Here is a 12,136-nt window from a genome sequence, read left to right on the forward strand (position 1 = left end):
TGTTATAGAACCAAAACATGATTCCCTGTGAGACTACTCTCTATCATCAGGGATCAGTGGTTTCCTACATTCACTTAGCCTTTCTTTTTCCAAACTCACAGCAATACTGAAACTTCCTATCTTGCTGCTTCTCTGAAGAACCTATTTTTATGAACTTTTTTATACTAACTTGAAAACTTCTGTGCAATCTGGGAATTAAAGTCTAAGCCTTTCTTACCTCCCTGAATCAGAGAGTTTCATGATCTTATTACTGGAAACAAACTACGGCTGTCCCTCTTGGATTTCCCCACTCCAGTTGCTCCAGCAGCAAGACTGCCCATGTCAGGAGGAAGGGAGAGGAAATGAGGTGGAAAAATAGGGAACTCAAAATCTTACAGAAAGATGAATATTGAAAACTATTTTTGTATGTAATTGAAAAAATAAAATAAAATAACATTTAAAAAACCTAAGCCAGACAATTAGCCTTTTTTAAAGCATTTACATGTAATAGGCACTGTACTAAATGCTGGGGATATAAGAAAAGGGGGGGAAACCCCAAAAAACCAGGTACCTGGCCTCAAGGAACTCATATTCTATAGGTGGAAACATACACACAACTATGTACTCAGAAGATACAGATGGAGTAGATAATCTATAGAGTGCCAAACCTGGAATAAGGAAGATTCACCCTCCTGAAATCTGAACTCAAATATTTATTAGGTTGTGTGATCCTGGGCAAGTCACTTAATCCTTTTTGCCTCAGTTTCCTCCTCTGTAAAATGGGCTAGAGAAAGAAACCACTTCAGTATTTTTGCCAATAAAACCACAAATTGGGTCACAAAGGGTCAAATAAAACTGAACAAAAACAACAATCTATAGGGAAAGACATTATTAGAGGGTGAGGAGATTATAAAAGTTCTTCAGAAAAAAGAAGGGTTTGAAATGAGTCTTGAAGGAAGGCAGGAGACAAAGGTAAGGAGGAAAATCTTTTAGGCAATGGCTTCCTGAGACACTGAAAAATAAAGAAAAATTGAGGAAAGCAATTTATAAATAATGTGGTCTAAATGTTTAAAATAGATTTAGAACAGAGCTGAAATTGTTGAAAAGTAGGCTTATACAATGTACAAAATAGCCAAGGGAAGTCAACTGACTATCTTTTGAATTGCGATGGGTGTTTTCTTTTGTAGTTCCTTCCTAACATATTCCCAAGAAGTAAAAACAACCACTGACACGTCAGTCTCTAGTCATTATTGACTTATTCTTTTACCTGGACAATGAAAAAGTGTAAAACTTCCACAGAAGTTTTGATCATGTCACAGTAAATCTCTCTAAGGAGAATAATCTGCAAAGCTGAGCAAATTAGCAACAAAGCCCATAAGACACAATATAGAAAATTATCCAATTAGGAGGTTGTGAAATGGAGCTTTTACTGGAAGTTGAAATACCTATTGATTTTTAAATTAAAAAAAGAGAGAAACAAGTCAAAAAAAGTTCCCTGGAGCATTTTTTAAAAAGGAATTTTTAAAAGAAACAAAAAACAAAAAACCCACAAACTATAAAGAGCAAAAAAAAAGGGCACTATATAGATTAAAGAAAGTGTCTTCCTTGTATAAAGAACTTTAATCTTTCTGAATGATGGCCTCTGGGAACTGTATTGCCTCTACCCCACACACTCACAGTCAAAAGACTTCCAGAGATGAGACACTCTACATTTCCACTGGTTTCTTCTTTCTTTACTCCTTATTATTCCCTCCCACCCCCAAGTTCCCCATTGCCTTATGGATTTATTTCTAATAGTTTCAGATCATTGAAAGTCACAATATAACTGATAGTAATAGGCCTTTTGTTGATCAATCAATCAGCAAGCATTTCTTAGAGGTCAACAAATAAGTCAATAAATATTTACTAAGCATTTTTATTGGTCAAGCTCTGTGTTAAACACTGAGTATACAAATACTAAATCAAAACCCTGTTCTTAATAGTTTTATCACCCTGGGAGATCAGAACTCTTACCCCTAGAGAATTAATATTACCCTTCCCACCGCTAAGTTACAAGATGTGAGCTCATGGCATCATAGCTGTCTGAGTGTCTGTGATGGGACTACTTCCCCTTTGTTTCTTCTTTCCATCAGTGCAGGGTCCCTTCATCTGTCTTGTCCTCAGCCTCCTTATAGCAGTGAACCATCTGCTACCAGAGCAGGTGCAGAGGCAATATTTCATTGTCTAACCCAAAATAAATTTACCATATTTGACTGGCCATTTATTATATTCCTCACTATTGTAACTTGTACTGTTAAAAACTGTTTCACTTCAATGCAAGACCAAAGTGAACAGAGATTTCAAGCAACCAATCTAGATACAATATATTTCAGATAGATAAATAAGCTAGACTTGTTATTTTGAGAATATAGGGAACTCTGGGAAATTCCTTCCACCCATCCAGATCATAACTCATCAATGATTTAATTAGTAGATTGTTTCTAGATTCTAATCTGAGTCAAATAGAGACTAAGTCAAAGTCAAACAGCTCAGAAGCATCAGAGCTTGGATCTTCCTGAATCTAATGCTCTAACCATGATAATATTTCCTCTGTCAAAACTTATCGCACTTGTGATTGTGAGACTGACAACTTTTTACTTGATCTTTCAAAAATATCAGTTTAAAATAAGTCTGAAGATCTGAAGATATTCTTCCTCCCTCGTTGCCCAACTTTCTTCTTTCTTTTCTTTAAACCTTTCCCCCCCTCTCCTTTCTTTCTCCTTTATATATTCCTGTGAGAAAAGAACTTTGCATACCTTAAAGTGCTAGATAAATATGACATTATTATTGCTATTCTTTCTTCTCTTTACTTTGTTCTTTCTTATCTTCCGTCTCCCCATTTTCTCCCCTTCCTGCCAACATATTATAAAAGCAGTTAATGTCACTGGTACACTTTACTCATTTCCTGACTCTGACAGTTCAAATTTGAGACTTTAGAAAACCACAAAACAGTTCAATTATGTAACTAGATACATGTAAAGCTTAGAAGGTGAATTTTGTGCTTTCATTTAATTCTTTTACTTTTCTCCAGATACCATTAAAATGTAGTTTTTCTATTTCTATGTTGTATTTTAGTAGTGGTAAAAGGTGGAGCACAAGACCTGGAGTCAAGCAACTTGAGTTCTAATTTCACCTCTGACATAACAGCTGGACAAACCCCTTTATTTCTTAATGGCCCTTATAAGCGCTATCATTACAAAGTATAGAAGAATTGTTGATCTGCATTAGTGAAGAGAGTTCTGTTGTATTTTATCTCTAAGACCTTTAGGCAAATCATTTACTCTCTCTTGGCCTCATCTGTTAAAAAAAAGAGGTCATTAGAGGAGCTCTTCAATCCTTACTCAATCTAAATCTATATTTCTGTGATATTATATACCTGGGACAGATTGCCTTCATGACATGCTTGAACTGAAATATGATGATGTTATTTTTGTTTCCAAAGCCAAAGAAAATGGTGGGTGGGGTGTCAGCAGGGGAAGACCAATATCTGAATTTCAAGGATAAGAATCATTAATTCAATTAGATAAATAGTTATTAATTGCTTACTGTGTTCAGAGCACTGTGTTAGGTACTAGGGTCTCAAAACTTAAAACACTCTTGTCCCTGACTTCAAGGAAATGCTAATATAAGTCAGGGGCAGGGGTGAAAATGAAAACTGGTTTAAGAAAAAGCCAATTTTTTCCAACTTTATTTTTTCTTCATTTTCTAAGAGTCCTCTGTATAAATCTCTGATTCTGCTTATGTAAATGTAATCCTGATGTTGGGGGAAAAGTGTCTGGCTAAAGGTTCAGGTGGAATATGAAAGAATTCTTGTAAAAGACAGACTCTGATCATAAGAAAATTTAGGGACAAAATAGTTTATTTAAGTATTGTTGCAGTAGTCAGAAGCTAAGAAAAAAAAGAGTAAAAACAATTGGAAGCCACTTATCCATGAAGGGGGGGTTAGCAACAGCTGCAGTCATTTCTGCAATAGCATCAGCAACATAAAGCTGCCATGAAAGAATGAGCAGTAAGGAAAGATGTAGGAGTGTGAAAGATTATTTGGGGGGATCATGTTCTCCACAGTGGGCTAGCTTCACCAAAAGACAAGCAGTTCAACTGAGTAGAGGGTGAGTTTTTAAGGGGTATGTAGGAAAACACACATATATATGTGGGAGGGCAGATAGCTCAGAGAGCAGGGAATGAGATAAGAACTCAAAGGTTCAGTCTTTTCAGTTTAGCCTAGGGAGCCATTGTTTTGTTGATAGGGTCTTGTCTTTGCCAGAGAGGAACAGGGTACTTTTCTAAAAGTTCATTAACTTCCTATCAATAACTTGAACAATGGGATGGGAGCAAGGGCATAAATTGCCTTCAACAAGATTAATAGTAATTATGGAACACATTTCTTTGACCAATATTTCCTCTACTATCCAATCTCCCAATCTCTTGACTTCAAACATCTTCTCATCCTTTTCTTTTCTTTCTCCTTTCCCTTCTTTCAAATCTTCCCTCCAAACATATTAGTATAAAGTAGATACATTGAAAAAATTTAAAATCACATGATTTCAGTGTGAATTACTAACTGCAGTCTTGGCAGACCTCTCATCAGGAATGTGGAGAAATTTTTTGTAGATGGTAGCTCTGCAGACATTGTAAAACTTTGTATGGAATTTAAATTTGCCTCATGGATTTAATAAGACCTCATTTTATTAAAAAGATGAAAGAAAATTGGTAGTTAGGATATTTTCTCAGGTACTCCTGACTTCAGGGTCAGTGCTGTATCTACTGCGCCGCCCAGCTGCCCCTAGTTAAGATATTTTCAACCTATTTAGAAAGTTCAGACTTATGTAAAGTTGTTCTAAACTCATGAAAGGCTATTTCAGATAATTTACAAATTCTTTTCTTTTAATTTAAAGCAGTGAAACAAATTCTTTCTTAAAGAAGATATTGATCATGGTTTTACTTTCCATGAGTTTATTTGTTGTTGTTGTTTTGTTTCTATTACTAAGATTAATGGCAGGGAAAAGTATGGTGGTCTAGTCCCCAGTTTGAGAATGTGAATGAATTTACTTAAAAGACTCAATAAAGAACATAAAGAGAAAATAGTAAAGAGAGAGAAATTAAAGACAGTTGCAAGGTTGTTGCAACTGGAATAGGGGAATCATTAGAGTTCCTTGAGAAAGTAGCAATGACTTAAGAGAGAAAAGAGGATCTTTTTAAGCATGGCCAAGAATCTGATCTGGGGTAGTTGGGAAGGAGTTATAGTATTAGGGAAAGATTAAGGAATGGGTAACATATATATATATATATATATATATATATTTTGAACATGTTCTGAAGGGTCAATTTAGTGTCTTCAAGTGGTAACTGCAAGATTGAGAGTGGCATGGAAGTATGGGCTGGTTTGAAGTAGTTTCAATAACAATAGAATGGGAATAGGTAGGTATAGATGAATCTCAAGTAGTTCCATAGCCTAGGCAATGGAATGGAGGTCAGTGTTAATATAAGGGCAATTCAGAAAGAAAAAGTTAAATAGATTAACTATTTGACATGGTCAGCACAAAGGGAACAGATAAATTATAGAACATATCTCTGTCAAAATCTCAAGTAGAAGTGTTTGTAACTAGATTCTCGTGCCTAAGGAACAAATCTTGCTAGGGTAAACAGCATGAAGTAAGGAGCTTCTAGTACTTTTCTTACAGACACCAGACTCATTGTTTTGAGAGGATATGGAAAGGATAACAGGGTAGGTCCATAGAGGAGCTCTGTACCATCTGGTAACTTCTGATTTTAACTGATTATACTTTATTATAATTAGGGGCTAATCTCTATTGTTTCTACATTGCTTATGCTGTGTAAGTGTTATCAATGATTTCTAAATGATAGACCCTGGGGAAAAGTCCCTGTAATATAATCCTAGTTTTAATTGTATTAAATGGTACTGTTGCCATAGAGAGGGAGGTAAAAAAGGCTTAAACTTCAATTCACAGATTGCACTAAAGTTTACAAACTACTACCAAGTTCACAAGTTAGGTTTTTGGAGAAGCAGCAAGATAGTAAATTTCAGTATTGATTTAAATTTAGACTGATTACCAGAAGAGGAAGGAAAGAAGGTTAATGTGAAGGCAGGAAACCACTGCTCCTAATGAGGAAGAGTGGTCACATGGGAATCAAGTTTAAGTACAATGAGGTGAAGGAGATGAGTTTCTCAATTAGGTTAAGCAAAAAAGAGACAATTGAGGGAGAAAAGCAAAGAGGATAATCAAGTTAAAAGGGGGGAAAGAAAGGAAAGGAAACAGCCATAAGGCAGTGACTGGGATTAGACCAACATAGATCCAGTCACATGGAGTTGGGAATCACACTGATCCATCAGTATGAAGCTGGAATCACATGGATCCAACTGGAGAAAGGAAGGGAAAATAAAGGGGAAACAGCCCAATCAGGAATGGAGTAGGAAGACACCATTGAAGAATTGATGATTTCCTAAGTGATCAGTAGAATAAAGGTGACTTTTAAGGAGTGGCCTAATACTTGGTGTAGGTGTGATTTTCCATTGTAAGTGCCTTAGGGGAAGTTGTCAAGGAGTGGCTAATACCTGATGCAAGGTATTATTCACTGGTGTGCATAACCTTTGTTGCCTACTGACCATGCTTAGCATCTATTGGCACCATGCATGCTCCTGACCTAATTGTGTGCCCAAGGTCAGACATGTGCGTACCCACCAAGTCAATACAGAGTAGTACAATACATTACTTTTAACAGTATAGAAAAATACACAAGATTTGTTCCCAATACAAAAAGATCACAATATTTCTAGGTCCCCAGAACTCCCCTGTTATAGAATCATGAGAATTGCAATTTGGAGCAGTTCTTTGACAGATTTCAAATTTGAGAAATAAAGAATTTTGTTGTGGTGGTAGAAGTGGTTTTTTTTTTGTCCTGTGTTAGTTACCACAAAAACTCATGCTTTGATATTTGGTTACCTAGAATCAAAAATTTAGAAAGCAAGTAAAGGATTCTTTCTGATACTTCTCTATCCCCCTTCCCTATACCCCCATCCAACCCCACACCAAGGCTTTCCTTAGAGCAAGCAAAATAAAATATATTGCATCAGAGTTTAAAAACCTTTGATGTGTTTAGGCAGGATTTTCTATTACCTAGTGTACAATTAACCTGAATTGTTTATACATGTGGATCAAGGAAATGGTGAGTGACTTTTAAAAAAATTATGCAATGAAAATCATTGCAATAAATGGATTCAACCACTGTAACTTGAGGCTATTTGTTTTGGCATTACCAAACACTAATTTAAAGGTAGGTAGTGAGATAATATATTGCAGGAAAGAAAATGATTTCTGATATTCCATGAAAATAATGACTGGAACAGTTACCATTGATTACTTCTGGGGAGAAATGTGCAATGGGCATTGTAGAAGAAAATTTCCTGAGACAGGAATCAAAAGGTTTGAGTACAGTCTTTAGTCTTTTGCCTACTTTCAGTCTGATCTTAGGCAAGACACAACTTCTGTAGGTCTTAGTTTTCAATTCTACAGATGACTAACCATAAAATTATCATTCTCTTCTTCATCATCTTCTTTTTCTTCTTTGTGCATTTTTAAAAAAATTATTACTTTTTCTTTAAAAATTGGGACAATTTGCTTTTGGTCCTGCATTGTTTTTCTTTGATTTCTAGAAATATATAGCTCTGAAAAGATAGGATTTTAAAAGCCCACTGTGCTTTATTTGGGGATACTTGACTTCGACTTCAAAACACATGTCACTTTGGCTTTCATTGAATGGTCAACAATAGATCCAGATCAAGCCTCTATACTCATTGTTTAGGTTTTGATGTTCCAGAAGAGTGTAAATAGCAATTATTTTCTGTTCTGGCAAGAAACTCCCAGATTGATATCTTTGTACTTATAAATTGAGCCATCTTTGTAGCAAATATTACCCAGCCAATATTTCTTGAATGGGCATTGCCTCAGACAAACAGAAACCTGGGAAAGATTTTAATTCAGGAAGCCCAAGGTTATCCATGGCATCCTGGGTCTTTATCAGTTATCTGACCTTTGTCTTGCTCCTGGACTTCAATGACTGAAGGAGAGAGTGACATTGATCTCTTGTATCCAATTCATTAGCAAGTCAAGACATCACCCTTCTGATATCATTGGTCTTTTTCAAGAATAAAGGATAACCACCAGCAACAACAAAAAGATTTAGACCTGAAAGAGATCTTAGATGCCATCTTTCCCAACTCTCTCTTTTAACAGATAAGAAAACAGCTTCATAAAGTGAAAGTGACTTAAGTCATAGATAGTAAAAAAGCAGGGTTAAGCTTTAAACAGTGATCCTCTGACTTTAAATCAAGTGTTTTTCTTCCTTCACCATGCAGTACAGTGTAATGGGTAGAATATAAACATCCTATCTTTCTACCTTGAAAAATTACTGTGACCCTATCCCAAAATAAGGTCAAAATGGGTACAGGATAAAAACATAAAGGGAATACCATAGACCAATTAAAAGATCAAGAAATACTCTGTAGGATCTCTGGAAATAGAAGAAATTTATGGCCATACAGGAAATAGAGAACATTATAAATTGCAAAATGAATGATTTTGATTATATTAAATTAAAAAGATTTTGCATTAATAAAACCAATGCAGCCAAGATTAGAAGCAAAACAGAAAGCTGGGAAACAATTTTCACAAATAGTGTTTCTAATAAAAGACTCATTTCTAAAATATATAGAGAGTTTAATCAAATTTATAAGATTATAAGTCATTCCCCAATTGATAAATAGTCAAAGGATATGAATAGGCAGTTTTCAGATGAAGAAATTCAAGTTATATATAAACATAAAAAATGCTCAAATCATTATTGATTAGAGAAATGCAAATTAAAACAACTCTGAGTACCACCTCACACCCATTAGATTGCCCTAGATGACAAAAAAAGGAAAATGATTGATGTTGGAGAGAATGTGAGAAATTTGGGACATTAATGCATTGTTGGTGGAGTTGTGGACTGATCCACAGCTATTCTTTGGAGCAATGTGGAATGATATACAAAGAACAATTAAACTGATCATACCCTTTGACCTAGCAAAACTAATATTAGGTCTATATCCAAAAAAAATCATAAAAATTGGGATGTCTTACATGTTCAAAAATATTTATAGCAGCTCTTTTTGTAGTGACAAAGAATTGGAAATTGATGTCCATTAGTTGGGGAACAGCTGGACAAGTTATATGGTATATGAATATTACAGAATACTATTGTTCTGTAAGAAATCATGAATGGTTGGACTTTAGAGAAGCATGGAAAGAATTACATGAACTGATGCTGAATGAAAAGAACATTGTATACGTTAGCAACAACATTTTGTGTTTATCAACTATAATGGATGCAGTTCCTCTCAGCAGTTTAAACATCAAGAACAATCTTGAAAGACTTGCTATGGACAAAGCCATCCATCCAGGGGGAAAAAATATGAAATCTGAATGCAGAACAAAGCATCCTATGTTCAGTATCAGTGTGATATAAGAAGTGCACAGTTCCATTTTGACTTCTTTTTTTGGTCAGGAAGACCCCCTTGCCAATAAATATAACTTCAGGAAGGAGGCCAGGTTTTTAAGAACTTTTTGTTACAAACTACTTATAACTGAATAAAAGAGAGAAATAGAAAGCTACTATTTCAACTAAATGAAATCTGTTTCAAATTTGTAGAAAGTAAAAAAAGTCAAATCAAACCACACACACTCAAAATAATCTTAAACTTGGCTTTTTTATTTACATTTCAGTGTATTCTATTGATACAATCTAAGAAAGACTCTAGAGGTGATTCCTGAACAAAAGCACTAATATCATTGAATATCTTCATTACCTTTTATATATGTTGACTTATTTTTTATTAAAAAAATCTAAATTGGTAATTAAGAACAACTTTTAACATAGTGATTCTAAATCCTGAGCTTTCTAGGAAGCTGGGTATGGCTAAAAAGTCATCATGTTAAAAGTCATCATAAAATTCTCCAAATGAAAAGTATTTTGAAATCACATAAAACTCCTCAGAGTTATTGTGGTACTGTGATTAGAGACCTGACCTCAGCGCTAGGCAGAACCAGGTTCAAACTCTGTCTCCGACCATCCTGGTTGTATGACCATGGGGAAATCCCTTAACTTCTAAGTGACCTAGGTCAGCAGTGTCAAACCAAAGTAAGACCCTGGATCATTCAATGGAAGGTAAGGATTCCCACTGGCTGCATATTGATATTATCTGTATTCTACTATTTTTATTTATTTTTGTTAAATGTTCCCCAGTTCCATTTTGATCTGGCTCTGGCTTCATTTTGGAGTCTTAAGCTGACATCTCTCTTCTACCTAAGACTTTCAGCTCCAGAGAAGGTTCAGATTTGCATTAAAAGAGGGAGTTCCTTATCTAGGAATTCACCATACCAAAAAAAATCATAGATCTAGTCTCTATCCTTCATTAAAAATAAATAGCAAGGAGAAAGGCATCAGAAAAATCTAATGAATAATGATGGGTTGCTTGGAAACTCAAGAAAAAATATGAAAATCATTGCTTTATCAAGAGAGAAAAAAAACACCAAAAAAGGTTATTTCAAATTGCTAAGAAAGAAGGAGAATAAAAATTTACATAGCACCTATCATGTACCAGACCCCATGGTAAGAATTTTTCCCAAATGTTATCTCATTTGATTCCCACAACAATCCTGCAAGATTTATTTTTATTGTCATTTCAGTTGTGTCCAAATCTTCATGACCACATCTAAAGTTTTCTTGGCAAAAATACTGGTGTTGCAGCTTTCTTCTCCAACTCATTTTACAGCAGAAGAAACTGAGGCAAACAGTGAATTGCCAGAGTAACATAACTAGTGATTATCTGATGCCAGATTTGAACTCAGGAAGATGAGACTTCATGACTTCAGGTCCAGTACTCTATGCACTATGGCACTACCTAGTTGCTATTATTATCCCCATTTTACAGTTAAGAAAACTAAAGCAGGGGGCAGCTAGGTAATGCAGTATAGAGCAATGGCCCTGGAGGCAGGAGGACCTGAATTCAAATTTGACCTCAGACACTTAATAATTACTAGCTATGTAACCCTGGGCAAGGCACTTAATCCCATTACCTTGCAAAAAACAAACAAAAAAACTAAGACAAAGGCTAAGTGACTTGTCCAATCTCATACAACTAATAAGTATCTGAGACTAGATTTGAATTCCATTGTACTGCCTGCTGCCTCTAGAAAAGGAATCTGTAATATCATTTTCATCTCAAATGATTCCTGGGATAGGCTAACATGGCTCTCTTACTTTGGAATGATCTTCCTTTGGAAGCTCATACCTCTTCTCTAACACACACACACACACACACACACACACACACACACACACACACACACACATCTGAAGAATAGAAGCTCCTGTCAATTTGTTCTTACCCCATTCTTTACTCCTTATCATCTTCAATCTGATATTCAAAATTGCTATCTTTTGTGGAAAGAAAAAAATCATTATCCTTTCTTAGTCAAGATTGCACCCTCATCCCTATCTGCCTAACCATCTTCCTTCAGAGTAAAAAATGCAACAAAACCTCTTCATCCTAGATCTTTTTTCCTCATAATATCTTTCTATATTTTCATTTTAATAGTAACTTGATTTCCTCTGAAAGATAATCTATCCCTGATTCCCAGCTCCAATACTGGATTCCAGTTCTCTAAGCACTCTTGACACCAGGACAGAAGGAGAAGCAAGAATTTTCTCTACTTCTCACTGCCCTTTTAAATCATACCTTTGCCATCATAAAATGACAATGCCTTTTTCTTCATTGATTCCGTCTTTTTCACATTGCGCAATTCCTTGTCATAGTCATATACCTGCTTTTCATCATTGCCCTTCCTTTATCAAGAAGTTTAATTGCTCTCCTTCTTCTCCCAAACCACTACTCTCAGCTTTAATAGTCATTTCGAGATCACTTTGGGCTCTAACAACTAAGCTCATTAATTATCCTATATCTCATGATCTTCATTCCAACTCAGCCACTCATAGGGACAGTCAAATGTTACTTGTCACCATTACAAATAAATATGTCACCGATTTGAAGCTTTATTTG

Source organism: Macrotis lagotis, chromosome 1 (genome assembly GCF_037893015.1).
Source record: "Macrotis lagotis isolate mMagLag1 chromosome 1, bilby.v1.9.chrom.fasta, whole genome shotgun sequence".
In the NCBI taxonomy this organism is placed as follows: domain Eukaryota; kingdom Metazoa; phylum Chordata; class Mammalia; order Peramelemorphia; family Peramelidae; genus Macrotis; species Macrotis lagotis.